Source organism: Sminthopsis crassicaudata, chromosome 2 (assembly GCF_048593235.1).
Source record: "Sminthopsis crassicaudata isolate SCR6 chromosome 2, ASM4859323v1, whole genome shotgun sequence".
NCBI classification, from domain to species: domain Eukaryota; kingdom Metazoa; phylum Chordata; class Mammalia; order Dasyuromorphia; family Dasyuridae; genus Sminthopsis; species Sminthopsis crassicaudata.
Genome location: NC_133618.1, coordinates 633,022,381 through 633,049,888, shown reverse-complemented (window position 1 = coordinate 633,049,888; position 27,508 = coordinate 633,022,381). Strand labels below are relative to the sequence as shown.

Genomic DNA, 27,508 nt, shown 5'->3' with positions numbered 1-27,508 from the left:
TTAACCCCTTTGTATCTTCTGTCTCTGTTCCTGGTTCTTTTGGGACCAACTAGAATTAATCTAGCCCCCCTTTCCCCTTCTATGGTCCTTTCTTCTGAATCTATTCTTCTTTAGGCTTCTTTACTGCCTGCCATTTGACCTGCCATGTCCATTCTTTCTCTCCAATATCTCTCTAATGCCTTTCCTCCTCTCAGTAATAACAGTGCTGTCCCTTTCTAGGGAGCTTTAAAGTTTGCAAATTCTTTCTCCACAATGACCTGGGACATACGTATGATCATTTTTGTAGATGAGATGGAGACTCGGGGAAATAAAAGGACTTTCGTAAGTTCACACAAACTGAGTGGCTGAGCTAGGATTTTAAGATTAGCCTCCCTGACCCCAATACCATCATTTCATCATCTATCTGAATCTCGTTTGACTGGCTCTTTCCATCTTGAGAGAAAATAATAAGAAATAAAGCCTTGCAAAGATTAGGGAGCCAACCTGCAGAAGGCTAAGTAATGAGAATTTGGCTCAGTTGGGCAATAGGGAGCTGATGAAAGTTTTTGAGCAGAAGCGTGACGTGGCCGGGTCTAGGAATAGGGTCAGCCCTGGCTCCTTTCCTGGGAAGTCTTCTAGAGCCTGATGGGAGGCACAAATCACCAGAAAGGAGAGAGTTGAACCTCCTGATTTGGAATGGGAGAGGGAAAAATAGGGTCCAAGGCAGAGAACAATCAACTGCACAGCCCTATCATCTTCCCTTGGCTTGCTGCCCCCACTTAATGCAACAGATCCTTGCTCCCAGGCAAGTCAGCGGCTTGTTAATTTGATTTAGGGGTGTGTTTACTTTTCCATGCAGTGGAACCTCCATGGGGCATCTGTGATCATTTATTCCCTGGCCTGGCAGAAAATGACCCAAACCCCAGATATGAAAGCAGAGTTTGGCTAGTAAAGAAAAAGCAACTAGATTATCTGACCAAGTGATTAACCAGTGATTTCCATCAGAAAGAAGAATGATTTTGGAGTTGGCTCTCCTGCCTCACACATTTATCTTGGGGGATCTTGAGAAAATCCCCTCATTTCTCTGAGTCTCTGTTTCCTTATCCATAAAATGAGAAGCTTTAGACTAGACTAGAGGCTAGAAAAAACACAATGTGTTTCCCAACTTCTCAATAAATGGCAGAAAATAATACTCCTCTTGACTCTTAGTTGGGTGCTCTTCCAAATAAGCAACACTGCCTCAGGAGGACCTACCTATGGAAAGGACACTTACTGAGGGCTGGAATCTAGCTCAGAGCTGGCACATAGTAGGTACTTAATAAATACTTCTTGATTCACTGATATATTCCAATTCCGTTTTCCAAATTTCCCTATTTCTGGCAAAGGCAGCACCATCTTGTCTGGGTACCTGGATCATAACCTGGCATTAGCTTGGATTCTTCCCTTTTCCTTCCTGCTCCCCACATCCAGTCAGTTGCCAAAATCTTGCCACTTCAAACTCCTCAACATCTCGAACATCCACTTCCCACCCTTTACTCCCTGATGATCTTAGTCCAGATCTTCCTCTCTCACCCATATTGTTGGGACAGCCTCTGTCCTAGGCATGGACCTCGGTACTCCAGTTTATTCTATGAGTCAATGCCAGAATACATCTTTTTGAGTACAGATATGGCTGTGTGTCTTTTACTCAATCCCCACTATCTCTAGGAGACATCTAGGAGAAATCACAAAGACTTCACTTCTCTTCGCAGTCTGACCCCAGATTACTCCCCATCCCCCAATCTCATACTATTACAGCTACACTCATAGATCTAACCAAACTGGACTTTTCTTTATTCTTCACATAGGGCATCTCCATGCTTAGAACATGCTCCTTCCTCACCTCACCTTATAGAATCTTTCTTTTCCTTCAAGATGTAGTTTATTCTTTCCTGAATCCTCCTCAACTGCTAACGTCCTCCTTCCCTAAATGCCTTGGCACATAGTAGTGCTTAAAATGTTTATCATAATGTATTTAACTACTTTGTATTCAATCTCTATATTATTCTACATATAATTATATATATGTATGTTTATATATATGAATATATATACATATATATATTTATATATATATACACACACAAGAATATTTATATTCTTGTAATGTCCTCCTAAGAAAGGTAAAGTTATGAGGGTAGAACTATTTCATTCTTTGTGCTTGTGTCCTGAATAGGCCTGGCATACAGTGGGTGCTCAATAAATGCTTGGTAGTTGATGAACTGCCTTCAAGGATATGCACTCTCTTGGGTGAGACAAAATATACATGTAATGTTTAATCTATTTCATATTGATCATTGACTTGAGGAATTAGGAATTAAAGGAGGGAGAGAGAAACAATTTTGGAATTAAAGGAGGGAGAGAGAAAAAAATTTGGAATTAAAGGAGGGAGAAAGAAAAAAATTTGGAATTAAATGAGGGAGAGAGAAAAAAAATTTGGAATTAAAGGAGGGAGAAAGAAAAAATTTTGGAATTAAAGGAGGGAGAGAGAAAAAATTTGGAATTAAAGGAGGGAGAGAGAAAACATTTTGGAACTTAATATCTTATAAAAATGAATGTTGAAAACTACCTTTGCCTAAAATTAGGAAAAAATACTATTGAATTCAGAAAAAAAATATACATAGAATATACAAAATGAGTACAACATAATTTTGGACGGAGTCCGAGCATCTGGGGGGTGCAGGATAAATTTCATGTGGAAGGTTATCTTGAGATAAACTTTGAATAAACTAGGGGATTCTAGAGGCAGAGGTGAGGGGAGAATGAGTTCTAGGCATGAGGACAGCACACAAAGGTGTGGAGGTAGAAAATGGCCCTGTAAGGACTCTTGGGAACAATCAGATTTATGATGTTTGGAACAGCCAGGTTGAGTAGAGTGTAAAGTGATTCAAGAGGATTAATCCATAATGAGACTGGCAGTGGGGTTTGGAATCGAATTGGCTAACACAGAAATTTATAATTGATCTTTGAGGCAATAAGGAGCCATTGGGGTTTATTGAGTAGTTCAGCGATGTAGTGAGGTCTTTTGTTTTCAGAAAATAACTTTGTCAGCTAAGTGGAGGATGGAGAGTAGTGGGGAGAGCTGTTGAAAAGTGAATAGACAAAAAAGACTAATCTTCTAGTGAAGACTGTTAATTGTTGGAGATTTTGCAAAGGGTGTTATTCTTTAGGAAGCACCAAGGCACATGGGGATGGAAACCGGAGATGGGTTCAAATCTTCGCTCTGCCACTTATGGGCTTTATAATCATGGACAAGACACTGACTTCTCTGAATGTTAGATTTTTCATGGGATCATTGATATAGGAATGGAAGGGTTTGCAGGTCACTCTGTTTAGCTCCCTTAATTTCCTAAAGAAAGCAAACCCTTGAAGGACTGAATAATTTGCCCAAAGTTATCACATTAATAGCATAATATTTCAATGATTCCAAATCCACAGCTCTTTGGTGTCCACCTTGGTGTCTCCATCAGCTCTGGAGCAAGGTGAGGGATACAGTGGAAAGCACCCTAGATTTGGGTTCAAATCTTGCCTTTGTCACTGACTAGCTGGGTGAATTTGGGAAAATCACTTTCCTTCTCTGGAAAAGGACGGAGTGACTAACCAGTGATTTCCATCAGAAAGAGGAATGCTTTTGGTGTTGGATCTCCCACCTCACACATTTACCCTGGAGGATCTTGAGATTCTTTCCTTCTCTGGGACTCAGTTTCCTTCTTTGTAAAAGGAGTCTGAGGGGTTTCAGGAGATGATCTAGAAGGTCTTTCCAGGCTCTAGTGTCCTACATACTGATGGAGATGGTAACAAGCAAGAATGGCATGGGGTAAAGGTGGTGAGTTGTGCATCCATCCAGGTGATCCTATGGGAACTACAGAGCCCATAAGGAGAAAGGAGAGGTCTAGAGATGGCAGCCAGAGCTGCAAGGAGGGAAGGCAATCGATGCAAGGCCTCCGAGGAATGTTGGAAATATGCACAAAAATCACCGAGAAGCTCAGGCTTGGGCCTGAGCCTGGGGAGGGTGAGGCAGGCAGGAGTGCTAGCTGGGGAGATATATTTGCTGCCATCCACTGCAGCCTGGCACATTCATTAAGTATCTTTAAGATGGATACACCCCCCAATTCACCCCGTGCGAGAGCTTTGGAATTTATTTCCTCCTGAATGGTACCATCAATCATGCCCGACAACCCTGCCAGCCGCCGCCGGGCCCGGCCCCCAGCCTTTCCAGCCACCAGCTGGCAGAGGGAAGTGGGGGAGGGCTTAATTGCCCCTGAGGTAGTGCCACCTCAGTTTGGCACCTCACCACTGCAGCCCCACCTCCTCCCCCCAAGTGGCCAGGGCCACCACCCTCCTTCTCCCTGCTCAGGCAGGGCCAACAACCTCTTCCAGTCTTTGAGAATCTCTCGCCCACAGTCCTGGGTCGGCTACACTGTGAGGCAGATCAGGAAGGGGGGAGACACAATCTGCTCCTCTGGGAGTTCATAGAGTTCTCTGAGAACAGCAAGAGACTGTGTAGACCAGATTCCCCACAGAGGGCCAGTGGCCAGTGTGGACTTGGAATCTGAAGGACCAGGTTCGAATTCTGAGCTGCAGGCTCATTTTGTGTGCTTTGAGAAATCACTTCCTGTCTCAGGTCCTCAGTTTCCTCCTTTGTAAATTGAGGTGTTTGGATGAGATGCTCTACAAGGTCCCTGTTAGCTCTGAAATCCTTCAAGTCCGACTTGCCATGGGACCTTTAAAAGTGTCTCATACTCTCTAGGCCTCAGTTTTCCCCTCCCTAAGTTAAGGAATTTGGATTTGACCCAAGCTTCTTAATCTTTTTTATATGATTCATCCCTTGGGAAATCTGGTGAAACTTAATGGTCCCTCTCATAATAATGTTTTTAAATGCATAAAATAAAACATAGGGTTACAAAGAAAACCAATTAAATTGGAATAAAGACAAGTTTTTTTTTCTATCCAAAGTTACAGACCCCCTGAAATCTACAAAGATGGATACTGCTTTCTCCTTCCTCTATTGCAGAGTCAGAACTCTTAGACTGGAGCATTATGGGATTTTGAAGCTGAAAGGGGTCACCTAGCCCAATCCCATCAAAATAGGGGAGCTGAGAAGGGCCATCTTTATTGAGGAGCTGAGAGGGACCATCTAGCCCAATCTCATTTCTATAGGGGAGCTGAGAGGGGCCATCTTTATTGAGGAGCTGAGAGGGACCATCTAGCCCAATCTCATGTCTATAGGGGAGCTGAGAGGGGCCATCTTTATTGAGGAGCTGAGAGGGACCATCTAGCCCAATCTCATTTCTATAGGGGAGCTGAGAGGGGCCATCTTTATTGAGGACCTGAGAGGGGCCATCTAGCCTAATCCCATCTGTATAGGGGAGCTGAGAGGAGCCATCTTTATTGAAGATCTGAGCGGGACCATCTGGCCCAATTCCATTTTTACACAGAGGTAATACAGCAGCAAATGTATAATCCAGGATTCCTGGTTACCACTTAAAGGGGGGATTTAGCTTCTACTTGATTCCAGGGAGAACTAGAAGCAATAGGCTCTAGAGAAAACAATTTAAGGAAGATCTTCCAAATAATCATAACTGTCCAAGAATGGCATGAGTTCTTACATGAGACAGCGTGTTTCCTATAACTGGGAATGTTCAAATGAAAGCTGAAAGTTGGGGGAGTTGTAATGGTGATTGTTGCTTAGATACAGACTCAGACTGTGGGTTTCCTTCCATTTTCCATTTCTCCTCCATGATGCAGATTTCTAAGTCCCCTTTAGATGTGATAATCTGGGATATTTGGGGCTAAGGTGACAGACTGGGAGCTGGGTTAGTCAACGAGGGCCTTAGAGAAGATGTGGGACCTGTGCTGTGCCCTAAGAGAAAAAACCTAAAAAGACAGAAAGAAAAGGAAAGATTTGGGAGAAGGGAAGAGAAGGGAAGGCAATGAACAAAAGTTCCTAGATTCTTATCCCCTCAACAACACATAGTGAAGTTTAAAAAAACCCAAATCCACATTGTTGCTGATGGCTTGACTAATTGGGCCTTTATTAACAAATTCTCTGGACTCAGGTCTGGTAAACCTGAATCTCTGATGCTAATTTATGGCAGGTAGCTTCCAGATGGAGCTTGATTCCTATTGTAGGCACATAAACTATTAAGGGATGCCAGGCCCAGATGCCTCAACGTTACCTGGGTTCTCCTGATCTCTTCCATGGATTCCAGTCTTTACCAGTATTTGACACTTAGCACTTATGGGAAAGTGGTTAGTAAAACAGCAAAGATGAAATTGTAGACAAAAGACCTGATGCTGAGTCTGGGATTTGCCACTTAGCAGATAGTTTACCTAAGACTCAGTCTCTTCATCTTTAGAATGGGGCTAATCATTCTTGCACTTCCTCCCTCAGAAGGTTGCACTTTAGAAATGGGAGTTATCGTTAAAGATGGAAAGGGACAACACAGACCCTGTGCTCAAGGAGTTTAACATCAAATGAGAGGACTATATTGTAGAGGGCCAGTATTGAATAACTCCATGTACAGAAGAGCGCAGTCCAGTTATTACTTGAGACCTGTTCTTCCTGTACACGGACTTATTTAATACTGCCCTCCACCCTATATCTTGGACATCTGAATATTGCTTCCATCGCCATCACTCTCCTCAAGTTGAATCTTTCAATCACTTTGGGCATCCCAGGCTCCATGTTGGGATCTGTCCAAGAGCTGGAGATCTGACATCCCAATTCTCCCGTACCTCCCAACCAGCCGCTCGATATTCTTCTTCTTGGTCTAATTTGAATCCAGTAAATCCTCACAGGAGGGGAAATCATTAGTCAGTCTCCATCAGGGATCGGCAGGGGAAGGCCAGTGGCCAAGTCTCTTGAGCTGTCTTTATTGAGAAGGCAGTTCTATTCAGGCAGAGAATAGGGCAGAAAAGAAGAGAAAATAGCTCTTCTAATGAAGTCCTCACATTAGGGTTCCATTCTGGGTGTTTGCCTGTTTCCTCATCTGTAAACTGGGAATAATAATAGCACTAACTTGCAGGGCTATTGTGAGGATAAATAATATTTAGGAAGCTGTCCCCAGCCTAAATGCAAGTAGTCCAACAATGACTCTAATGAGAGGCAAGATGAGGAGTTCAAGTCACTCGTTAAGTCTCTGTTTCCCCATTTGTGAAATGAAGAGGCTGGAGTGATAGTTATAGCCCATCTAAGATGACATGGGTTATCTCATTTGATCCTCTCAATAGTCCTATTTAACTAGGTACCATTATTTTACAGATGAGGAAACTGAGGTAAACAAAGGTGAAATGACTAGCTCAGGATCTCACAGTTAAGTTCAGGAGAAAGGATTGGAATTCAGGTCTTTCTGACTCCAGGCTCAGGCCTCTATCTACTGCATCAATGACACCCATGGTCCTTTATAGCCCTAAATCCACATTCATATATATATATTGACCACATATTGGAGGCAGTGTGGCTCAATTGAAAGTGCTGATTTCTGGAATCATTGAATCTGAGTTAAAATCTCATCTCATGGAGTTTTGAATAAGTCTCAATCTCAGTTTCCTATAAAAGTAAGAGGGAGGGGTTTGACTAGAACCTCAGAAGTCCCTTCTCCCCGACAAATCTATCATCCTGTGATTCCCTCCCTCTCATGATGTCAAAAGATTGAGACTCAGAAGGGAACTTCAAGACCATCTAATCAAACTCCATCACTTTACAGATGAAAGAAACAACAATGTGCTCAGTTAAGGGGCAGAAGCTGTACCAGCCTCCCAGCCTGGGGTTGTTCTTTCACCACATCTGATGACTTTCAGACAAATCACAGTATAGAAGTTGAGGGGAGAGCTATCATGTTCTTTTTCCTCCCTTGGAAAACATCTGGGACTCTTGTGAACCTCCCAACACAGTGGGAGCCGGACCTTCCCACAATGCCCTCCTCCCTGAGGCTCATGCACAGTGTTCTCTCAAACTCTTAACCTTCCAGAGCCCACTGTCAGCACCACTGGATGGATACTTGATCCATCCTGTCTCTGAGCTCTGCCTCTGCCTTGGTCTTGTGTTATTATTTTATCAGTCTATTATGAGCTGACTTTCCCTTCTTCCCCCATATTAGTCTGGGAGCTCACCAAGACTAGGGAGACCTTCCCTTCTTTCTCTTCTCCAGAGAAAGTTAGATTGTACAGTGGTTAGAGTGTACTTGGAATTAGGCAGATCCAAGTTCAAATCCAGCCTCCAATATTCTCTAGCTGTTTGCCTCAGTTTCCTCATCAGGATCTTTCAAAGATGGCCCTGGAGAGTCTTCTGCCCACTTTTCTTCAACCATGTCTTCCAGGCCAATCCCTCAGTAAGCTGAGCTGGGGGAAGATGAGTCTGTAGCTTTAAGAAGGGGGAGAGCCAGAGCTGGGACTGCCTGTGATATTCAAATGAGCAACTGGGGTCTGGAAGGGGGAGGGTTTCCAAAGGCAGTGATCAAAGGTTGGCTCCAGTTCTGAGCGTGGCCTTATCCCCAGCCTCTCTCTTCTTCCTCCTTTTTAGGTACCCAACATCAAACGGTGTTTGATGGTCCCAGCCAGGTTTCCTCTTCCGTCTGGCCACTGGCTACCCAATTGAACCAGTACAGGTCTGGGGGGGGGGGGGAGGTTTGGGCAGGAGCTTTCCAGAGCACCAGCCCCTCCTCCATTCTACATGATGGCTCTCTCCTTCTTCACTCAGGCTGGGAGTCAGGATGCCTGGGTTCTAACTCTGTTGAATTTATATCATCTGGGTGACATCAGACCAGACTTTTCACCTCCATGGGCCACGGTTTTCTTAGCTATAAAATGCAAAAGGGGTAGATGATTTCTAATATTCCAGTTCTAACTTTTACAATCTAAAGGCTAAGTCTCTTCCAGCTCTGACATTCTGTGCTCCAGTCCCCTGCATATGGGGGAGGTGCTTTCAGCCTCTGGCCTCAGGATGGGGAGGAAACAGAACCCACTCTCATTCCCAGGGTGATGGAGGTGCTGAATACAAAAAGTCCCCACCCACTGGGAGCCCAAAAGGGGAGAACTGCTTCGGATTCTGTAACTATAAGATCAAGTTGGAGTCCTCGGTTTTGCCAGGCTCCATCAATGGCAACCAACCCACCCTCAGCTTGTGGAAATTTGTCCCAGTGCACCTTTACAGAAAAGCTCTAATTCCCCATTTCCTTACACCCAGATCTAAGTTCTCTTGAGGTTACAATTGAGAGACTACTCCTTAAGAAGGAAGTCTTAGATCTCTACCAGGCAAAGGGGTTGGGGAAGGGGGAAAAGAAAGCCATTCCTGCCTTTCTCTCTTCCCTGGGAGCGTGCCAAATGTGCCATTGCCCTCCTATCCTACACCTGAGGCTGACTCTGATTGATATAATTTTCCCGCGTGGTCCCTGGGCTTTTGTTGACCTAGGAAACCGGAAGAAGAAAGGCTTCTAACAAAACACCAGTTGGCACCTGCTCTTAAACTTTCCATCTTTGAACATTCCCCTCTGGACCTAGAGGTCAACCGGCTTGCTTGGGGTCACAGAGGCTTGAGATTGAGCATAGGTTTTATTGTACAACAATCCCACTTTGCTTCATGTCAAACCATTATGTTTTAATAAAGCTTTGGGGTTCAGAAAGTGTTTACTTTAAGACCTAGAGAAGATGGTAATGAAAGTGCCATTGGACCCATTTTACAGATGAGGAGAGTGAGGTTCACATATAGATATAAGACCTAGGACTTGATTTCAGGTTTTCAGATGCCTAAGGGGTCAATGCTCTTTGGGTTGTTGGTTCTGGCATTTAGAAGATTCAATGGGATCCTATCCCCTTTCTGATCCCTTTAGCTAAGATTTTGTACCAAACTTATGGTCTTCACAGCCTTGCCAGCTATTTCCTTGTATGAGTTCCATGGGCTCCTCATTCCAAATTCCTAGCATTTCACACCTGGCCAAGCTGCTAGCTAAGCTGAGAAATGTTCAGAATCTATGGCTTCTTTTCAGTCACCAAGACATTAGGATGCTCCTCTTAGTCAGGTGGGCCTCTCAGGGAGCCTCCCTTCCAGCCTCTCAAGACTGGGGAATCCTGGGAGATTAGTGTGTGTGTGTGGGGGGGGAGGGAATGCCCTAAGGAAAGGAATTCTCCTAGGGCAGATGAAGCTGGGCCACTAAAACTAGGCCTGAGAGAACTCTCCAATTTGGGGAAGATGTAAATAGAGCAAAATGCTTGCAAGACACTCTTTTGAACTGTGTAATCTTAAGTCAATTTAACTTTTGTGGTCTTTGGTTTCTTCACCTACAAAATGAGTGTGTGATCTGATTAAGTGTTGGACCCATTTGGCATTTGGCATGTGGATTGGATTCAGTTTGGGGGATTTTTCTGTAATCCTAATCTCTATATTTTGTTTGAAAGCCTTACCTAAAATCCCTTGAGAACACCAGAATCTGCAACCATTGAGGCTAACAAAAGCATTAACCATTGGACAGGTTTATTAAAGGCAGTAAAAAACAGAAAGGGACCTGTCTCTGAGTTTCTTTAGTAAAACAATAATTACAGCTCTCCTTCTAGAAAGCTCTATTTTCCTTTTCCCCCAGAGGTTTAGTCACAGTCCCTATATAATGCAAACCTTAATAAGATCCTAGTAATGTTAGAGAAAGCAGAGGCAGGGTCTGTATCTCACTGCTCACCTGCTTCTCTCCTGGGGCCAGCTTGCTCTCTCTAGCTGGCATCTGGGCCCCTGCCACTATTCATATACTCTTTTGGTATGAATTCTGATCTTTTTACATGGTCCTGTAGCTCCTACAGCAAATCTCCTGGTCGGTCGGCCACTTCCAATTTCCAAAACTCCCACCTTGACCCTGGAACTTCTCTAACATTTGTCTGGAGGCATAACTATTCCCCTCTCCAATATCCTTTGTGGTCACTTTGGTCAATCCTCCTCAATCTGCTTTCCATGTTCCTGTAGCTCTTGTATTTTGCCTAGGGGTGAAGAAAATATTATGTAAGAGTATTTTCCATGTATGTCTGATACTTACCACACATAGTTGTTGGAAGGAAATCTTACAGTTTATTATTGTTATAACAACTTGCTTTGCCTTCTCTCTTGGTCCCAGAGTCAGGATGGGGGGGTAGCAGGAATTCTGGGGGAATCTCTTTTGAGAGGGTTATGATATGCGTTAGCACTCTTGGTCTGATCCTTTGGAAATAGGACTGCTTCCTTCAGAGCAAGGCATCCTTCCAGATCTTTGAAAACTGCCCTGATGCCATAATATTTTCATGTCACCCCCACATCTTTCATAGTCAGGCAGTTGGAGGACAGAGAACAGACCTCACATAGGATCTATGAAGGAGACCAGTGCCCAAAATCTGGTTCAGGGGCAATGTGGTACAAAAGAAAGAGGGCTGAACGTGGAGTCAGGAAATTTCAAAAAGTTTTACCTTTAACACCAGTTGTGTGGCCTTAGAAAAGTGACTAAAGCTCTCTGAAGCTCTTTTTTTTAATAATGAGGAAGTTGAGCTTGTAAGTCCCTTACAAGTTGACATCCTAGGACTCTATGAAAACAAGGGATACCCTGGAAGGCTCCCACAAGATAGTGCTGAAATGGGAAAAAAAAAAGATGAGATAAATTTGCTGAAGATCACAGAGCTAGTAAACTAAGTAGGAGTAGTACTTGAGTCCACTCTCTTTCACTAGTGTATTTCTCTACCTCTTTACTATTTCCATTTTTCTCCCACATTTTCCCTCCTCATCCTTCTATTTACTACGCACTGTCCTCTCTTTTCTTTTCCTCTGTTGTTTGTTCTCCTCTCTTTTTTTCTCTCTTCAGTTTTCTTCTCTCATCTTTTTTCAGTGTTCTTTCTCCCTTCTCCTATTCTTTTCTTCTCTCTGCCCCCTTAAAAATCTTCCCTCCATTGCTGTTTCCTATATTATGATGGTACACCCATTTCCTTTCTCTCCCATTAAGCTCACTAGGTTGAGAGCCCCTAGGGATGATATATAATAAATCCACCAATCAGCTCCCATAATGTGGTCAGGAGCCTTCCACCTTAGCTCAGCTTTCATCGACCACTGGGAAATTGTAGATGATCTGGGCACAGTAAGGTAATTGCTTAAAGGGAGTTGAGGAAAAGTTATTATCCTGAAGCTGCTGAGGCTGCTGCTGCTCTTAGAGGCTTACAACATTCTTCATTATCCAGTTGACATCCCTTTTGTGCGTTAACTCCACATTCACCTTCATAGTTATACTCCTGAACATGCTAGCTCCTCCCCTAAATAATTATATAATAATTTACTATTTAGGGATAGAATATGTCAATATAATAAACATAATGATGGTAGCTAAATACATTTAGAAATTCAGTAATGTACCAAACTAACAGAAGTAGACAAAAAAACTTGACAATTTGTTTGAAGACAAAAAGGTCTAGAATATAAAAAAGAAATAGTGGAAAACGTAGGAATGGTAAGTGCATAGTATTACAAGACTTCAAACTATATTACATAACAGTAATTATGAAAACCATTTGGTACTATTTAAAAAGGAGAAAACTAGATCAGTGGAACATACTACATAAGAATGGCTCAGAAACAATTATACACAGTAGAGGAATGCTTGACAAACCCACTACTGAGAATTTGAAAAGAATTCATAAATATCTACAAAAAATATAAAGTAACCAGATTAGGAAAATGAGAAATATAGCACCTAAATAACCTAATCCTTGAAAAATAAAGTGAGCTAATCATAAATGAACTGGGCCAAATGCATTCTGAGTTTTTAAATATGAATTTTTTAAATCTTTAAAGAAGGAGCTTCACTAAAATTATTTTATGACACAAATATGATACTAATACTCAAACCAGGGAGGGATAGGTAGAGAAAGAGAGCTATAGAGTAACATTACTAACGTATGTGAAAGTATGTTTTTATATAAAATGTTATCATGAAGATCTCATAAAGAACATGCTAATAATCTTTCTCTTTATGACTAAACTAAGAAAAATGTTATTAGGTATTGTGGTTTAGTTTTTTGTTTTGTTTTATTTTGTTTTTCAGGCATGTCTAACTCTTTGTGATCCCATTTGGAGTTTTCTTGGCAAAGATACTAAAATGGCTTGCCATTTCCTTCTCAAGCTCATTTTGCTTAGGGTCACACAGCTAGTTAAATGTATGAGGCCAGATTTGAACTCAAAAATATGAGTCTTCCTGGTACCAGGCCACATATTTTATTTACTGTACCACCTAGTTGCCTGTTTTGGATATCACTTAGCTAAGAGAAAACTAGGAGTTGTAGAAGTAGGGATAGGATCTCCGAGAATATGTAGGGCTTCCATGATGAAGAAGGATAATTGTTCTATTTGGCCCCAGAAAGCAATGCTAGGAACAATGCATAGAACCTATAAAAATACATTTTCATTTTGATTAAAATAATTAGAATTATCTCAAAGTGGAAAGTGATGCTACTTCAGGAGGTAATTGGTTCTCCATTACTGGAGCTCTTTAAGAGAAGGCTGAATGATCACTTTACCAAGTATTTTTCTGAATACATCCTTTTTTCAGAATGGATTGGACTTAGTGGCTTCTGAATTACTTTCGACTTCTGATATTTGGAGATTCTGTAATTGATCCTTATTAATTCTACCCTCACCAGTGATGACTATACCTTGTTATGTGTTCATAAGTCCTGGAGACATCAAAACTGGGACTGGCATCTTTTCAGGGTAAGAGGTCAGCCAGGAAACACAGACAGACACAAGTAGGTTAATTAGACCCCCCAGAGCAAAGATTCTAAACATTTTTGTGTCATGTCTCCCTTGGGCAGTTGGGTAGAGCCAATGAATCCTTTCTCAAAATAATATTTTTAAGTGGATAAAATGAAATGCATAGAATTGCACAGAAAATCAATTGTATTTGAAGTATATTGAAGTAAAGAATTCTCTTTTTGGGTTGACAGAATTCTCTAATCTATCCATGGACTCCCTAGGTTGAGAGTTCTTTTTCCTTATAGCTACATCAAACCCAAAGTTTGTTCTGCCAAGCAGCTCATAGTAGTTCTGGCCTCACTAACAACCAAGAAGAGAAATAGTGAGACATCATTTGGTCATCCTTTTTCTATGTGAACGCAAAGCTGGCTCATTACCTCTTGAAGTATCAGCTCTTCTAGATATGTGGCCAATTAGAAGGCTTCATCATTACTTGATATGGTTATGAACAGGTTTCTAAAATTTCACATGTGGGCTAGAACCCAGCAGGGAAAAAATCGGTTAATGCTCAGTAAAACCTATCACAAAGGGCCAACATGGCTATGCTCTTAAGTCTGGCCTCTCATTGTCCAATCTTGCTTTCTTCTCTTACAATAGTTCATGTGTGATCCTCCATTCTCTCCTCAATCCCCAGAAGTCTTCTTCCCTGGCACTCTGTTAAAATTACCTTCCAGTGACCTAATTGCAAAATCCACTGGCCTTTTTTTTTCAACCATCATCCTCTTTGATTTCTGAAGTTTAGGGTACCCTAGATCAATGGTTCTCAAAAATTTATCCTCAGGACCTCTGAATAATATTAAAAATTATTTGTGACCTCATATATATTTTGTTTACATGGAGTCTATCTATTGATATTTATCATATTATAAATTAAAACATTTTATTATGTTTGTTATGAAAATAACATTGATGTTGTAGACTCCCTGAAAGGATCTTGGGGACCTCTGGAAGTCTCTAGACCATACTTTGAGAATTATTGCTCTACTCAGTGTGGAATATTCTTATTTCCCCCTTAATTTCACTATTTTCCATTTCCTTCACTGGTCATATTCATTGTTCAGTCTTGTTACTTATCCCTTCACACGATCTCTGCTCTACATTCTTTTTTCTTTACTCACTCAGCCATCATCCAAACATAGACTATCATCATTTCTTACCCAGATTAGCGCATAGCATTCTAATGGTTCTCTCTATCTCACTTCTCTTTCCACTCCAATCCAGCCTCCATTCAACTGCCAAGTGATTTTTCTAAAGACAAGTCTGACCATGTTAACTACTTCCAATTCAATAAACCAGTGCCCTCTGATTACCTCCTGGATCAAGTATAAAGCCCCCTGTTGGGCATTTAAAGATTTTCACAATCTTACTCCTTTTCACTTCTCCATTGTCCTTATGTTTTAATCTGATCTGTGCCCTGTGTTTCCTTGTCCTCAGTATGAAACTCTGCCTCCTTTCTTCCTGTATTTGCATAAGATGTGCCCCCTGTCTGCTATCCTCTGCATCTTTATTTCCCTAGCTTCCATTTCAAAACTCAGCTCAAATCCCACTTTCTACAGGATTCCTTTCCCAGTGCCCTCAGCTACAATGCCTTCTCCTCAGAAATTATCTTCCTTCTGTGCTCTCTATATTTTGTACAGATGTACTAGCACCTACTTCCTAAGGTTGTTATGATGATAAAATGAGATAATACTTGTAAAGTGCTTTATAAAACTCAGAGTGCTATATAAATGCTGGCTATTCTCTTCCCCTTCCTCCTCCCTTTCCCTCTCTTCCTATTCTTCATGCTCTTGCTCATCTCTCTTTCTTTGGACATCTCCATAAATAAAATTTTCCTTATATCAAAGCCTCTCTGTTACTTCCTCACTCCCTCCTACCATTCCTACTTCTGCCAATTAGAGACCAGCAGACTGAGTCTAATCCTACCACTTTCATGTGACCTGCTGGGAGAGAGGGGTAGTGGGAGGCAGTCTGCTCCTTGAGAACAATTAACATGTTAATCAACAAGCATTTATTAAGTGTTCACTATGTGGTGGGATATAAAGAACAGGAAAAAATGGTCCTGGCCCTCAAGGAGCATACATTCAAATGGAGGGGACAGCATGCAGATAACTTTGTCTATACAGGATATATATGATGTAAACAGCACCCTGTGTGTGTATGTGTACGAGAGACAGAGACAGAGAGACAGAACTAGAGAGAGAGATAAACAAAGAAAGAGACAAAGAGAGAAAGACAAAAATAGAGACAGAGAGAAAGGGATTGAGAGAGAGACAGAGAGGAAGAGACAGAGAGATAGAGCAGACACAGAGAGTTGAGTCTACTTTTTTCTACCTCATGCTGACTGGGAGAATTCAAGCTATGATGGGAAAAGGGCCAGAGAAGGAAAAAGACAGCCCAGGGTTCCTGGTGGACTTGGTTCCTGACCTCAAAGAAATAATTTTTAGAGTCAGTAATAGAAAGTGGATAATTTTCACCTTTGTTCCAACAAAGCATCCCAAGCGAGAAAGTGGGAGGATGGGGAGAAGAGTTGGGAGAGGACTGGGGACAGCCAGGGGCCATTTTTAAACTCAGGGGCTCAGGGGTGAAGACTATTGGGTCCAGATGACTTATGGAACAGAAAGAGCAGCTCAACATCCACCCTCAGTTCCCTTTTCAATTTTTTAAAAGCTCCTAACTGAGAAAGAATGGAGTTCATTATATCGAGTTATCTCTGCTGTCTCGGCTAAGATCAATCTCTCAAGTCTTCCAGGGCCAGGGAGAGAAGGGAGGAGGAAGTAGAGGAAAAGGGAGGGGGAGAACCCCCAGTACTCATTTCCATTTTCCAACTAGAACGTTCTGCCGCCTGGCAGGAGAACTAGCAGTTGGCAGCTTCTCCTCTTGCACCTCCCCAGCATCCCTCCCTCCCTCCCATGCATTCCCCATCTTTGGCACTGTTGCTGCAACCAGAAAAGTCTGGCAGATGAATGAGACTTCAAAGGGACCCCAAGAAGCTGCTGTGCTTGGCATTCAAAGCTCTGCCCAAAGACTCCAGCCTTTCACTCTGCTAACCTGCTCTCCTTATTTCTAGGTAACATGTCATGCTTATTAACTCTTTCCCCAGCCCATTCTCTTCTCCTTTAATACACTCCCCTCTTTCTGGCTTTCTTTATATGATGTATCCTTCAAGGCTCAGATCCAAGCCCACCTCCCCCAGGAAGTCTAATCTACAGCTCATAGTGACCTCTCTTCCATTTTTAACCTTACACAATTCAAAAGTTTGAGCCAAGTCTCCACATCACTCAATCCTGGCATATGGTAGTAAAGTACTCAATGAAGACTGGCTAAATAGAATGTAATTGAATTTGGAAAAGTTTTTTCCCTCTGTGTGTTCCTTGGTGCTTCTGGGATAAAGAATGGACTGATTCATAAGATAATGGGGGAAGAGTCCATCCTGGGTCCTAGAATTCTAGGGTGGGTACTTATTAGGCCCAAAGAGGTCCAAAATCTGTTTGCCCTTCATCTCTGATGACTTTTTTACCTCCCATCTCACAGGTCTGTCCATGAGAAGCGAGAAAAGCTTTTGCCTCAGGTAAGTGGTCTCTGTTTCTGAAATTAAAAAAAAAAGATTTCTTATAAACTTAATATTAAGCAATAATACAACTAATTAAACTTGCCTTGAGGCTATTTAGATTTAAATATATGAATTTCAACAAATAAAATGTCATAACAAATTTTCATTTGTTCTAAGTCACCCTCAGGATCGTTGATCCATCCATTCTTTCCCATTTACTCTTCCTCTTTGAAGGCATCAATAGTAGCTGTCTACATGACCTTAACCAGATCATTTCCCTTCTCTGGTTCTTAGTTCTCTCCCCCCATCAGCCCCTTCTTCCCTAAGCATTCCCTCTTCCTTCAACTGACTCTCATGTTATATAAAATATGATGGCTCTAGAAGGTCCTTTTCAGCTTTAAATCTAAATCCAATGGGTCCAACTATTTGTTTCTTAGGTTTTTTTCCTTTTATTCTTTCACTCTGCATTATTTCATAAAAGGCCTTTTAGATTTCTTTGCATTCCTCATATTTGTCGGTCTTAATTGCATTATAGAATTCCATTACATTAATGTGCTGCAATTTATTTACCATTTCCCTGGTGTTGGCCATTTAGGTTGCTTCTAGTTTTTTTTTTCAATTATAAATAATGCTGCTGTGAAAATCCATGAACGAATAGTTCTTTTTTATTGTAAGAACACTTTCAAGGGATATTCCCAACAATGGAATGGGTCAAAAGGGTATGATTATTTTTGTAACATTTACTGCCGACTGCCAGATTGCTGCCTCTCAAAAAAAAATATGCAAGTTTGCAATGAATGAGTAGAGCTGTTTCCCCATAATCCCAAGTGGCCTCTGTGCATCCAGCCATCTTTATTTGGGTAATAACCAGGTGTTTCCAGGGCAGAGTTCAGAGTAATGGGAACTTGTAGAGGGGGTAGGAAAAGAAAAGGTATTAAGGATAGTCCCTCCCTTCCTAACTGCTATCTTTGTCCCTATTTTTCCTACATTCTTTTTTTTTACTTCCCTTTTCTTCTCTTTTCTCTCTTTTATTTTGCCCCCCCCTCTCTGTTTCTGACTGTCTGTCTCTCTCTGTCTCCCCAGTTCTTCTCTCTTTTTTAACCCCTTCTCTCCTTTTTTTACTCTATCTCCTAATCATATCTGGCTTCTAGTCTATTCCCATCCCATTTTGCTGCCCTCTTTTTGCTTTCACATACTTCTCTTCCTAAATGCTGTGGTTTTGTCATTAGGAATAGGAAGAGAAGGTACAGGATTATTTGGGAACTAGAGCAGGTATCTCTTGTTAATTCTCATGATTTGGAGATCCCAGGGTGTTGGTTGTTCTGGGCATGGATAGTAATCTGGTTCAGAATGTGGTATGGGACTCTCCTCAGCCCTGGTTGCTATAGTGGGTGGGTGTATAAAATGGGTACATAGGGTGAGGTAGAGGCGATGGCTTCATGTCAATGGTAGATTTACTTTTAAAAGACAATGAGAATTTGGAGAGAATTCTGTGGCCCTTTCATTACATTGTTAGCAGGGTTCAGTATGGTATGAACCCTGGATTCTTGACTTATCTGGGATCCTGTTCAGATCAAGGTCTATGATCATGTGATCCTTTGGTTCATCACTAATGGTCCACCCAAGCTCTCACTCTATTTAATGAGAATAATTGAGAGTTGTCTAAAGATTATATTTTAATAGCTTGGATAGGGTGTTGTCTTATTTTTCTTTGGCCAACAAGCACATCTCTGTTTCCTTAGAATTCAGTCTATAAAATATCTTGTACAACTCAGGTCTCTCTCTCTTTCTCTCTGTATAGATATCTCTGTGTTTCTCTCTTTTCCTCTCTCTTTCTTTTTTCTTCTCTCTTCATTTCTTTCTGTTTCTGTCTCTTTCTCCCCCCCCCCACAATTCCCATGTTTATATACCATCATCTTTTCCTTACCCTTCTGTCTATATAAACATATACTGTGTTTCTCTCTAATAATTCCTAGATGAAAAAAATCTTTATATTAATACATGTAATCCGTTTCTCAAACTTATGGTACTAGAAAGTGGCCTTAATCAGACGTGAAATCTTGTCCAAAGTTACAGTCAGTCAAAATTGGAACTTGAACCCAGGTCGCTGCCTCCTATTCGCTACAACATGCACTCTCTCTCTCTCTCTCTCTCTCTCTCTCTCTCTCTCTCTCTCTCTCTCTCTCTCTGTATATATATATATATACATATATATATGTATGTATGTATTTACTTGCTATATATATTTACATGCTTAGAGATATATAATATGATATATTTGTATACATCTATATGTCATGTATGCAATTATTTGTGAGTTATCTCACTTGGAAGTTCTTTTTAACAATGAGATTATAAGTCTAGTCCACATTTTTATCTATCTATCTATCTATCATCTATCTATCTATCTATCTATCTATCTATCTATCTATCTATCTATCCATCTATTTCTTGGAGAAGGTAACTCTTTAGCTGAGATATGAAGGACCTAGGGAATTCAGGAGGCAAAGGGAAGGAGAGAGAGTGCTCCAGATATGGCGGACAGCCAGTAAAAATGGCCAGGATCAGGAGATGGAACATCTTCTTCGAGGAATAATAAGGAGGCAAGAGCCACTGATTTAAAGAGTACACAGGACTGAGGGAGATACAAGTGTAAAACTAGGAAAGAGGCTGGTTGTGAAAGGTTTAAAAGCCAAACAGAGGATTGCATTTAAATGTGGAAGTGATAGGGAGCTATTGGAATTAATTGAATAGGGAGCTGACATGGTCAGATTTATATTTTTGAAAAATTCCTTTGACAGCTAGATGTAGGAAGGATGAGAATTGAATCAAGAATTAGAACCGAGAGACTTGAAGTAGGGAGATCAACCAGAAGGATCTTGCAATAGTATAGACACGAGGTAATGAGGTCAGTGTCAGAGAGAGAAGGAGAGAGATGTTACAAAGACAGAAATGACAGGTTTGAACAACTGATTGGAAATGGGGAGTGAGAGTGAGAAGTCAAAGATGATGCCTGGGGTAACTAGGAAGACGATAGTGCCCTTTACAACAACGGGGAATTGGGGAATGAAGAAGCAATGGAGGAAAAAAAGATATCTTAATGTATTGTAAGATATAAGTCAGGAGAGACATTAGGGATGGACAATTCAATTTAAGAATCATCTGGAAATGATAATAAAATCCACAGGAGCTGATAAAGTCCCCAAGATAAATACCCTTGAAAGTGGAGAAAAGAGGATCCAAGAGAGAGCCTTGAAGGTCCCCAGGTTCTGTGGGATTTCATTACCTTTGCCAAGAATTAGGGAATGATTATGGCAAAATCTTGGCTTGGGTCCCTCCCCCCAGCAGGAGAAGCCGAGGCTGGGCTGACCATTATTCAATGGTTGGTTCCACCAGCTTCATTCCACCCTTCCCCAAGAGCCACTTGGTTTGGTCTGATCCAGGTGCACATCCCTCTGGGATATTATTAGCACTTCCTGGAGAAAATAAATATTTATGCAGTGATTCTGCCCAGCAAATGATTAAATGAGATATCACCAAAAGGTGCTGGAGCGAAGCAGGAATAGGAGCTTTCGTTAACGGAGTCTCTCTTGATTTCGGTGTTGACTTTTTTTCTTCTCAATTTCCCTCTTTGTCACTTTTGACATCAGCTCTGTAGCGGATCTGATGGGTAGCTTCTTCCCTGGAAGGATTTTTTTTCTGGTTTTAATTCAGTGTCAGGGTGTGATTCTGTCTGCTGAGTTGTCCTCACCTTTTTCTTGGGAGGAAGGAAGTCAAAGGGTGGCTGAGAAGTGGGGAGATGGCAGAGGGTGGAAAGGAGAGCCAAGGGTGAGTGGGTCTGGGACAACTGAGGATACCTTCCTCTGGCTGTTCCATTCATTTGGGCAATGCCTTAGAGGGATGAAGAAGGAGCCACACAATCACGGTTAGTTGTGGGAGCCCTTTGACTCCAGGAAGGAATGAGAATAGGCTAAAATCTCATTTGCTTTGTCTCTTTATAAGTCACTAGTCCAATCCATGGTGATAGCCCAATGTGTGGGGAGCTTGGTGCTGGGTATTATGGGAAGAAACAAAGGAAGGAGATAAAATCCCACTGATGGGAAGATATAGAAGACCTTGAACTGATGGAGCAACTGATGGTCCCTGTCTAGAAGCTTGTGGCCTTATTTATGGAGGAGTCTGAAGACTCAGGTATCTCTTGGTTTAATGAGTGAAACATCATCCCTTCCCTAAGGAATTTTCCAATTTATGGTAGATACCCAAGTTTTACAATATGGCAGAATGCTAAAATGGCTGGATTTAGAGGCAGGGACCTGAGGTCAGATTGCTGCCCTGTCACTCCCTGAAAGTCCTTTCACTCCTCTGGGTCTCAGTTTCCTCATCTTCAGCATGACTTAAGTAAATTACACGACTTCTAGTGGCTCTTCCAACTCTCTGATCCTCTGATCTTTGGAGGAGATGCAGATCTGATGGAAAAGGCATGACCATTCCCTTGGGGGATGCCCAAAGTCAGGCTCTTAAACCTTCCCAACAAGAAAGGGAATGGTCTCAGAAGGTGCTATCAGAGATCTGGATTTGGTTTATTGCTCTGTGTTCCCAGAAACACAGGGGATGACCTAGAGAAATATCAGTGATGGATGCATTATTTCTCTCCACTTAAATACATTCACTGAGCATAGCCCCAATGCTGATGGAAATATCAGTGCCCTTTCCTGGAACAGGTTTCCTGCATTGCTTTTCCCTTGTTCTAGTATCAGCCTGAGCACATAGACATGGCAATTTTCTTCAGGAAGGCCTATATATGATGGTGGTGACTATAGCTACTATTCTTAGAAAGAATAGAAGACACAACCATGAGAGAGCACGGAATCATGAATAAATAATATGCTATTTAATGAGATGCTATAGTGAGTAGAGGAATTGGGACTCAGTTCATTTAGCTCAGGGAAGCATCCTGGTGGCAATGGATTTTGAAAAGAGTTTGGAAGGAAATTTAAGGCTTGGTTAGAAAGAAAGATGGTAGGTGGAGGAGAGAGAATATGTAGACCCAGAAGTGGTAGTGCTTTGGGGTTGGTTTTATTCATGACCCTGACTCTCTTGTGTAAGTTAAGTGTTAGGAACTTGGTGTCTCTGCTGTGACTGTTGCCCTAGGGAGAGGGAGAATCAGCCAGAGGGTGTCTCTTGAGGAATTGGCTGTTTAATCCATAGCTCCCCTTTGCCTTAAAAAAATTCTGAGCCCAACACACACACAGAGACATACATATATGTGCATGCACATACACATGAACATGCAGATTCACAGCACAAAAGAAAATTGAAAGAATATTTCCAAATGCAAAATAAAACTGCAAAAGAGGATTATATGAGTCACTATTACATACAGCTTGTTTTTGTAGAAGTACATAATAAACCCAATATGTAACTTTCAAAATTGTCCCAATTGTCTGTGTCCTCTGTTCCTTTATAACTTTCTTTTGTTCTCCTCTATGTATTAAAAATGTTTGAATAGACCCCTTTCTACTTCCCTCTACATTCTTTTTTCCTTTTTTCTTTCTTTTCCTTCCTTCCTTTCCTTCCTTCCTTCCTTCCTTCCTTCCTTCCTTCCTTCCTTCCTTCCTTCCTTCCTTCCTTCCTTCCTTCCTTCTACCCTTCCTTCCTTCCTTCAACACTATCTTTCCAACAGGCAATGAGTAGCATAATTTATCACTGACCCTCTGGAACCGTGATGAATTATTGTGTTGATCAAAATCCCTAAGTCTTTCCAAGTTGTTTATCTTTACAATGTGGTTGTTACTATATAAATTGCTCTTCTGGTTCTGTTCACTTCACTGCATCTCTTCAAATAAATTTTTCTAGTTTCTCTGAAACTGTCCCTTTTGTCATTTCTTATAGCCCAATAGGGTCCTATCACCTTCATATACCATAACTTGTTTAGCTGTTCCCCAGTTTGGGGCACTCCTTCATCTCTAGTTCTTTCCTATAACAAAAAGAGCTCCTATAAATATTTTTGTACACATGGATCCTTTCCCTTTCCCTTTGATCCCTTTAGGATATAGAATTAGCAGTGTATTCTGAGTCAAAAAATTCTTTAGACAGCCTTGAATGACACGTGGAGTTCTCTTGGCGATATCAAGTTCCTTGGGTCCTTGTGCCTGCAGGCTCTGTAGCCCTAGAAAAATCAGACCTGTCACCACACCTCCCTGTTATTCTTCACAGGAAAAGTAGACACAGAAACTCAGCTCAAGCTCCTTGTCCTATCATCCCCCCCCTGATTTCTCTCCTGAGAACTTAAAAAATGCTCACTGGGAGTGAGGGGTGGGAGGTATATGGAAGTATGGAGGGGTGTGTGTCAGCGTGAGGGAAGATGTGAAGGTGGGAAATAAAGACTCACCAAGATAATAGTACCTTGGTCTCTTCTGGCCATTGCAAAGGAGCTCATTGCATCATCTTTCAAGTAGTCTCTCAGCTCTCGCTGCCAGTAGTGTCCAATTTTCAAGACTGGAATTGTCTATAAATCCAGCACCATTCCATGTGTCCAGCTATTACCCCTCAGTTCTGACTGTGAGGCTCACAGAATGATAGAATATTACCTGTTGGAGAGATCATTTAATCTGATCTCATATCACAGAGATGGAAACTGAGGCTCAAGGACTTTAAGATTCTTAGAGCCTCAGAATCTAAGAATCAGAGCTAGTAATGACCTCAGGGGTACTCTAGCCCAATCTCAAGAAGAACAGAAATTCTCCCTACATCATAGCTTATAAATAATCCCCAAACCTCCAGGGAAGGGTAACCTTTAGTGAGGGCAAATCCACTTTCTCTGTAGATAAAGGATGCAGCATTTAAATAGCTTCATTTTGAGTATCTTCCTCCCTTTCAGGGAGCTGATGTCTGCTTCCTTGTAGCAATTCACCTGCTTCTCCTACTTTTGCCCTCTGGGGCCAAGCAGAATAAATCTAATTTCTTTCTCTTTCCCATGTTACCTCTTCAAGTATCTGAAGACAATTGTCATGTCTTTTCTAAGTTACCTTTTCGTCAACAATTCCTTCAACTTTCCTCATACCTTACATGGCATTATCTGGGGGCCCCCCTCTCCTTTGAGTCATCCTTTTCAAAGCATCATAAAATCCTAGAGCTAAAACTAGAAGGGACATTTGAGGTCATCTGATACCACAGCCTCATTTTACATATTAAGAAACTGAGGCTCCAAGTTGTTAACTGATTTACTTGAGGTCATACAGATGAACATCAGGGACAAGCTTTGAATACAGTGCCTCATATTCCAGAGTTAGCATTCCTTCCCCAATACCATCTTGGTTCTCTTATTTTAGATTGAAAGTGGGATTATTAAATGAAGTTCTCAAAACTTAAGGCTCCTCCAGATAGGGTCTGACCAGGGCAGTGGATGGTGGGTGCTGGTACCATTTGGACATTCTGAAACTATGGTTTTTGAAATAGTCCAGTGGGATTAGATATTTGGGCTGTTCTTCCCCCTGTCAGTTCCTATTTAGCTTATTTCTCAGATTATTCTCACATAAATTGTTGCTTAGCCATGCCATTCCCGCTCTACATTTGTGCAGATCTTTTTAAACCTATATTTTGAACCTAAATTGAGGGTAAATTACATTAAGTATTTCAATAGGTTCAACCTTTCAGTATCTTTTTAGTTCTTGGCTTTGACATCCTATCTATTACTGTAACTTAGAAATTAGATTTTTGTTGTTGTTATTGTGGAATCACTTTGGTTGTGTCTGACTCTTCATGACCCCATTTGGAGTTTTCTTGGCAAAGATACTGGAATGGATGGTTATTTTCTTCTTCATCTCATTTTAAGGTTGAGAAGTGAGGCAAACAGGGTTAAGTGACTTGCCTAGGATCATACAATTAAGAAGTGTCTGAGGTTGGATTTGATCTAATGAAGGTGAGTCTTCCTAACTCCAAGTCCAGTGCCTCACCCACTGTGCCACCTTAAGTGCCCAGAAATTAGATTCTTCTAATCTGAGAATTGATCAGCATGTCATCTTCCCTTCATTTTTAATTTTTTTAATTAATTTTAGGATTATAACATTTTTTGACAGTACATATGCATGGGTAATTTTTTTTTTTTACAACATTATCCCTTGCACTTCCTTCTGTTCTGAATTTTCCCCTCCTTCCTTCTACCCCCTCCCCTAGATGGCAGGCAGTCCCATACATGTTAAATATGTTATAGTATATCCTAGATACAATATATGTGTGCAGAAACGAATTTCTTGTTGCACAGGAAGAATTGGATTCAGAAGGTAAAAATAACCTGGGAAAAAAACAAAAATGCAACCAGTTTACACTCATTTCCCAGTGTTCCTTCTCTGGGTGTAGCTGATTCTGTCCATCATTGATCAATTATCTTCCCTTCATTTAATAAATGATAAAAACATAGAACAGTTTGGGGCCATGATAGAACCCTTGGAAACTGCTCAGTAGACTCATCATAGAGTATATCAATTTATTAATCACTACTCCTTAAATCTAGATATTCAGCCATCGTTATTGGGAAGCCCGTATCTCTCCATTTTATTTACAAGGATATTTATGAAGTCCTTTGCTTTTCTGAAATCTAGGTATACTGTGCTTTACTATAATCCCCTAATTTACCAGTCAAGTAATTTTGTCAAGAAGAAAATGAAGTTAGTCTAGCATGAGCTCTGTACTTGAGAAACATGTTGGCTCCTAATGATCATAGCTTCCTTCTCCAATTGTTCACTGACAATCCCTTTAATAATGGATTTTAGAATTTTGCCAAGAATTGAGGTCAGAATCACTGGGCTTTGCTTTGAAGAATCTAGTCTGTCTTTTTGGAAAATAAATTCAAGGTTTGCCTTTCACCAATCCAGTTCTGAAACGGTCTGCTTTTTCTCTTTGTTCTTAAAAGTCACCGCAGGGAGGCCCTCCCTGAAAAAGAACTGGGCTTAGAGTCAAAAGAGGCACAAAGTCTTAGTTGGAAGAAATCTCAAGGCCATGTAGTCCAATCTGGACCTGAATAAGAATCCTCCCTACAATGTATCTGACAAATAGTTCTCCAGCCTCTGCTTAGAGACCTCCAGGAAGAAGGACCCCACCACCTCCAGAGTCAACCTATTCTGCTTTGGGAGAGCTCTCAACATTAGAAAAATTTCCCTGATGTTTTTTGGATGGGGGGAATTTCTATCCATTACTTTTCTAGTTGACCCCTCTGGGATCAAATAGAATGTATTACTCCTCTTCCATCTTATAGCCCTTCAAATACTTGAAGAGAGCTATTTTGCCCAGCTAGTGCTTTCTCTTCTCCAGGCTAAGCATCCCTAGTCCCTTCAGTTCATTATGGTCCACTCTCAAGGAACCTTACCATACCGATTACTCCCACAATTTATCAATTTTTTCTCCTAAAATGGAGTACCTAGCACTGCAGATATCTACCAGTTTGCTATCTCTAATATGCACTAATGCTATCACTTCCTTCGGGCTGGATATTATGTCTCCAGTAATACAGATTCACATCATCTATCTATGTAGGCAACTATATAGCATTGTCAACTCACTCATTTTGATCTCATGGGCTATTAAAACCTACAGATCTTTTTCTGAGGTGAACTTCCTCCTTAATCATAAGACCCACATTGAAGTCCCATTTCTGTCACTATGGGAGCTTGGGAAATCACATGACTTCTCTGGGTCTCAGTTTCCCCATTTGTCACGTGAGATGGTTTGACTCAATGTCCTCTCAAGTCCCTTTCTACTTTGATATTCTATCATTTTCTTGTGTCAGCTCACCCCATTCCCTCCCTTTGTTCCAGCTTCTTGGTAAGTTTCACACAGGTCACTTTTTAGAGCTGAAATTAGCTTCCAGTTGCTTCCTCAATTTAGTTCAGCTACTGAATCCTCTCCCATGGCTTCAATTATCACTTCTGTATGGATGACTCCTAAATCTATTTCTCTAGCACTGACCTCTCCTCTGAGTTCCAGCCCCGCATTTCCCACTGCTTGCTGGATCTCTGTCTGCTCTCACTTGAGTCTCAATGTGCCCCAAAGTGACTCCATAATTCCACTTTTTCTCCTCTCTGGCCCTTATTCCAACTTGATTGCTTTCATTAACGGCACTGTCAAATCCCTAGATTTGAAACTGTGGTATCCTTATACTCTTCCCTCTCCACTCCCTTACCCCTGCAGTTACTTAT

The 27,508-nt window shown here is 41.3% G+C and overlaps 1 long non-coding RNA gene across 1 annotated transcript in view; it reads left to right on the top strand.

Annotated features, from left to right (window-relative positions):
• The window catches only part of LOC141558787 (uncharacterized), a 354,651-nt gene that overhangs the window by 154,803 nt on the left and 172,340 nt on the right, over positions 1 to 27,508 (top strand). The window contains exon 3 of the long non-coding RNA XR_012487143.1: positions 17,297 to 17,333. This is a non-coding gene — a long non-coding RNA (uncharacterized LOC141558787). The remainder of the gene's footprint in view (positions 1 to 17,296; positions 17,334 to 27,508) is intronic.